Source organism: Alligator sinensis, unplaced genomic scaffold (genome assembly GCF_000455745.1).
Source record: "Alligator sinensis unplaced genomic scaffold, ASM45574v1 scaffold354_1, whole genome shotgun sequence".
Lineage (NCBI taxonomy): Eukaryota > Metazoa > Chordata > Crocodylia > Alligatoridae > Alligator > Alligator sinensis.
Window position 1 is genome coordinate 915,743 of NW_005842200.1, and position 6,275 is coordinate 922,017.

Below are 6,275 nucleotides of genomic sequence, written 5' to 3' on the forward strand. Positions count from 1 at the left end.
AGTTGCTGGTTTAATTAGAAAGGCATCCTTACCACGGCGGCTACAGAGAGGGGACTCCCACTGGCAATGGTGCTCCAAATAGGGGTTGGAACCACGGAGAGACCTCACACCTAAATCCAGCAACAGAAACAGCACAATCCTTAAGCGTGTACACCAAATTTTGCAGGAGATACTCCTGCCAATTGTGCACATCTGCTAATTGAAGAAACCTCATGACAACCTGTGTGTGCTTGGACAGAGGCATCAGCAATAAGGACAGTTAAGACGCTTTGTTTCTCTGTAAGTAACATATATTGTCTTGTTGTAAATATTAACTTTGCTGGAGTCTGAAGCTTCAAAAAAAACTAAAGGGGAGTTCATGGGAATGCAAAAGACTTTCTTAATGGTCTTCTTGACAGTGCCCCTAAAATGCCCAGAATACAGAAGGGAATTCTTGGGAGAAACATTCTTGTGAAGATCTTTGCTGTGGAATAACTTTAGTGGCAGATGAAGTAGTAAGCCCAGACGCACAGAGATAAGAGTAAGAGATGAGCGATACCATATTCTTTGGTATATGACACACTTATCGTAATAAAAGTTGATCACAATTCAATCAAATGTATTGCTTAAAAATGTTTCCACACAATTTTAGCCCTGCTTTTTTGTGGGTGCTTTATACACAATTTCAATTATTGTTCATTATGTGGCTTGAGTGTATAAGGCACACCTTAATTTTAAACCTTCTTTGTTGGAGAAAAGACTATCTTATATACTGCTGTTATTCAAAAGAGGTGCTTTAGTTAATTGCTTCCAACATATAATGATCAAATGAGGAAACAATGTTCAACAGGTACAAAGAGACCAGAAGGGTTACAGGAGAATCTCCTTAATTGGGATGTCCTAGTCTACCCAGCTAAACAGAAGATATTATATTAATAGCAATGCTGTCCTTCAAGATACCACAGAGTCTAGGATGCTTATAGATGGGCCTGTCTGAGGAACACCATTATATGCTTTGACAGGAACTTGTTCATTCAAGTATACCAGTAATGCCTTATAAATATCAGTATATGTTAGATTATGTAGCTACGAGGTAGGGACAAGGAAGTACAACCCGAGTGAATTAAGAAAAGAGAGATTAACAGGATACAAATGGTGACCCAAATCCATGTGTCCCAGCTAAGGAGGGACTGAAAGCTGCCTTTACAGGAGTGGATTTGGAGAACCAACATGAGATTGGAGCATACCTGGTGCAAATCATCTTAGGGCTCTTATACATGTGCAGTAAGGCTGCTCCAATGTGCTATAATTACAGTGCATCGGAGCAGACTCAATTAATCAAGTCTGCTGCAGAATGGGTAGGTTTAGGTTATTGCAGCAGGGATGTAAGCTAGGGAATACAAGAGACAAGATGCTAGAGGGTTAGAGAGTCTTGCCCTTCCTCTGAGTCAGACTGACTGCCATGTTTGGGTCTTACTCCATGGTCAGATTGGTATGGACTGCAGAGGTTTCTGCCTCTCTCTGTAGTGGGAGGTGTGGGCTTCTACCTGGGATCTCTTGAGTGTATACTGATAAAATGAAAGCATGGGGGGTGGAGCTAGGCTGCAGATATGTAGTCTCTCCCTGAATGGGCCCCAAATTGGAGCTTCAATCTCCAGGGCCAGCCCACAATTTTTTGGGCCCCCCTGAAAGATATAGTTTTTGGGCCCCCGACACAAAGAAGGCAGTGTTGGCGGCAGGGGTGGGGTGGGGTGGCAAGCAGCAGAAGCAGCCAGGGGCAGTGGCAAGGGAGGAGGGGAATGGCAAGAGGCCAGATGTGAAGTCAGTGGTGGCAGCAGCAAGGCGGAGTGATGGCAACCGCCCGTCCCCCCTTGCTATGGCACTGATTTGGAGTGTTCGCAGTCACCGTAGGGGGCCCCTTGGCTGCGGGGCCCCCTGCAGCTGCAGGATCCACAGGATAGGATGGACCGGCCCTGTCAATCTCCCACCCTCCTGACCCAACAGCTAACATCTGTTGCGTCAGGAGGATTGCTTTAACTCATGGCACTTTCTATGAAGTGCCATGAGTTAGACCCAGGAGTTGCACTGCTGTCTGCACCTTTAAATCCCCACCGCACCTTTGCAACTCCCTCCTGCTTCTGAATGCTGCTGCACTGCACAGCTCAGCCTGTTTTTATCCCTGCCCCTCTTCTCCAGGTCTCTTTGTTATGGATTTGAATCCCTTAGGAACAAAGACCCCCAGTATAGGTTCCTAGGGATCAACACATCTTTATTGGACATGCTGGGGAGCAGGCAGAGAAATTTTATCAGAAAAAAATAGTAGACATGAAAATTGTAGGTAAAAGGCTAGTTTTATTAGAAGAGCAAGGGCTGTTAACACCTATGGAATAAAGATATAAGCAGAAATCAAGACAATAATGGGCCATGAAGTCAATTGACTCCGTCAGCTCTACCCGAATAGAAATGCAGCTGTCCCTGCCACAAGATTTGTTTTAAATTTTCAGTGGAGCAGGAATCAAAGGAGGGAGTGCATGTGACTGCACCCCCAAATGTCCCTTCAATCCAACCGTGTGCCCATGGAAAGCTAGGGAGTACACAAGTCCACAAACCTTTAAGCATAGTCTTCCCAAGCACCTTATTTTCCTTTTTTTTTAATTGCGTCATTTAAGAGAAAACAGAGACACATTTACAATTGTTTTTCAACACTGAAAAAACATTTGCACACTAAAGACACTGTTAATTGCATTGTCTTTGCATTTAATTTCTCATTTTAAATTTAAGACACAAAAGTATTTGAAGAGTCCAAGGCAGGAAAGACACTGCCTGCAGTTGTAGTCCAATACAGCAGAATATGTTTCATTGTCTTACACACTTCTATGACAACTGATTGGGAAAACTGTCCCTGTAGAACCGTTATCTATAGATGCTCTCTTAATCAGACTGTGTAAAATTGTGAGCTGTACTGATTCAAGTATAATAACTAATTTCCAAAAAGTTTGATAACTGAAACAAATATAGCTTTTTATTTCTATGATCAACCCAGAGATGCCTTTATAGCTTTCCTTGATGTACATGAAAAATATCTGATGCTTAATAAGAGCTCCATGAAGGAGACCTTAAAAAGACATGGCTTCAGAAAATCTTTTCTGAAATGGTTGGTATTTCTGATGAACCTCAGGACCATTCAGTGAAGAGGGGAATGGCACCTTTCATATACCCATATATTTTAGTAAGAGGTACACAAAAGAATCATCTTTCACGTTCATCTTTTAGATTATGTATACAGAGGGACACCCTTGATGTGGGGGAAAAGTGGGGAAGGCTAGGGGGAGAAAGAGGCATGCACATCCACCCCTGCTGGAACTATTAGCACTGTAAAGTACCACTCTGTGCTAATAATGCTAAGCCCAACAAGAGTGCAGTTTATCAGTAAACCTACATAGGACACAACTACAGAACTATCTGACTTTATTTAGGAGCTCAGCTTTGCCACCCACACTCACATTTGGCAATATCTTTCTCCAGTTATCCTTCAATAAAAAAACAAACACACACCTGAAGTAAGTGAACATGCACCAATTTTGTTGAACAAAACAGCAATAAAAAATAATTATGACGCTCTGGGCAGTGTGTGCACAGTACAATGTTCCTGCTTTACAATCTAAGCATAACCTTTTTTTTATTTGAGAAAGTATTCTTAATTCTTTGAGGAAAAAATAATCAATCAAGTTAAAATGCCTGTTCCTTGCAAAAGAGCCGGAATTCAAATTAAATCAATGAGCAAGCAAGTTGTGATGCATAAGAACCTGACTGTATCAAAAACTAAAGTCTGTTTGCTGACTGCACAAAACCACTCACCAGATGGGTCTGATATCAGCTGTGGTAACCTCAACAGTACTCAAAAGGAATAAAATAATTCCTGATAATTATGTCTCAAGATACTAAGACCGTGCTTTGAAATGTGTCAGACACAAATGGGCCTTTTCATGACTTCGAGCTACATGTTGATTTGGCACACACTAGAAAACAATAACAGCATACGGAGAAGTACTACAATGAGAGTGTAGAGCAGGGGCTGGCAACGTTTTTGGGCAGAGTACTAAAAACACCCACAACCTCAACTTGTAAGATGTTGGCATGCCAGGAGTGGATGGCAGGGCAGCTGAGGGGCCCGGTGCTTGTTGTGTCAGTACAGCTCTGGCCCCTTCCCCACTGTCTGCCCTGAGGTGTGCATGCCAAGCAACATGCCTTTTTGTGCCACACTCTGGCACGCATGCCCAGGGTTACTTACCCCTAGTGTAGAGGGTCTGCTCCATCTATTCTCCTACTCCCAAGACTTTTTCCCAGCCTTAACAAGAGAACCTGGGCCTTATACAGCAGGCCATGTGTGTCCTCAAAGCCTGGCACAGACAGGTCAAAGGAACAGATCTGCTCCAGACTCAAGGTCCTTCACTTGATCAGTCAAGTTTAAATTGTTACCTTTCTATTCCCTATGAATAAAAAAGTTTTTAAAGATCTCAATCTCAAAAGATAAGGGAGGGAAAATAAAACCTATAATAGGAAATGTTCATGTGAGACTTGTTTACCCTGGGAAATTGGTATTACAAAGGAAACAAAGCAAAACAAAAAACAAAACCCTTACAAGAAACTCCGGAAATACATACACACACACATACTTACAAAATTTAACTATTCTGCTATGGTTAAGGTACTCTATAGTGCCTTTTTGTATCATTCTTCTGGAAGATATAATATTTATCTAGAGTTCAGGATAGCGATTTGACAGAATAAACCCATGCCAAACTTCTTTAACTACATTTGTAGTGCTACAAACCATGTAAGAATGGAGGTTAGAAGTACTCAACCAGCAAGTAACTCTTACTCTTTACAGTAATGCTGCTACACAGTCCACACTGAGGACCCTGCCAGACTCTGAATTAGAGGCCTGATTAGGATCTACAATAAGTACAGTGAAAATAGAGCAGCAGTTCTCAACCTTTTGAGACTCAAGCTTTCACTCGTTTCTTTAGAATGGAAAAATAACAAAGCAGATCTTCTTTTGCAGAGAACTCAGGCCATAGCAGGTCAGGATGTTTTTGATGCTATGGATTTGAAATCTCTGGATTTATCCTGTAAATCATATGTAGATGTTTGCGCACAAAACAATGCTAAGATTGCACAACACCCTTAAAATGATCTCATAGCACCCTGGTTGAGAATCACTGAAATGATGTGGGGTTTGTTTTTTTTAAAGTGGCACAGAAAGGAGACTTACCTCTTAGCATGCCTCCTCTGATGGGACCTTGCACAAGCTTTGCCCCCATCCAGCACCCACTGCAGCCTGACACTCTGAGTCTTGTTGTGCTCTGCATCTAAGCCTTCCAGGTGGGTCACATTTAATCCCGCCCTTTCCATGGTATCAACCTCCTTCTCTAGTATGCCAAACAATAGTGGCCATTAATGCCACAGCTTCGTTCCCTCCTGAGTATCTCTTCAGCTCCACTCTTCAGATCCAGCTTTCTCATTAGTCACCCAATGGCTCTCAAGCAAAACCTTGCGGGGAGGGGGCGGGGGGTGTTGGGCAGAATACCATCCCTGTCTCTCTCCAAATTTGGTTGACAATTTGGTTACCATTGTCACTCCTCAGCCCCATCTCTTCATGTGACCCTGAGCTGAATACATTCCTGAGGGAGGGGGAAACCTGCTCCCTCTGCCTACGTGACTGGTATCACATATCTGGGTGAGGGGCTTATAATCCCTATTGTTCTAAGCAATGCCAACCTGACTGGGATGGGGCTCGAGACCCTGCCAGTCTACCTGGCAACCAGTGATGTATTTCAAATTGGTTGACTGTCAGCCTACAGGCACTAGCCTCCATTGGACCAGGTAAATGAGGTCATAAGGTCTATATAAGTTAAGGACTGCCCAGGAGGAGGTGCAGTAGCCATGATGAAAACTTTAAGAGAAGCTGGACCATCTCAAAGTTGCTTTCTCTCTTGAAACTCATGATCAACGAACTGCCTGCCTCCAGAGGGAATCTCCACCTGCCTCTGGATGATACTTGTGAGTAAGCTACCTGAGATCTAACTAGATATATAGATTTCAGTAACTCAGATGTGTGATCAAAGGCTACCTAGCCACCCTATTTCCTATATGGGATTTCTCTGATATTGCTCTACCCTGTACCCTATTCCAAACCTACTCCTTGTAACCAATAAAGTTCTCCTTTGTACCTAGCGTGGGAGACTTATTGGGAGTGGGTCTAGATTATGCCTTGGGATCCCTTTGGTTCAGCA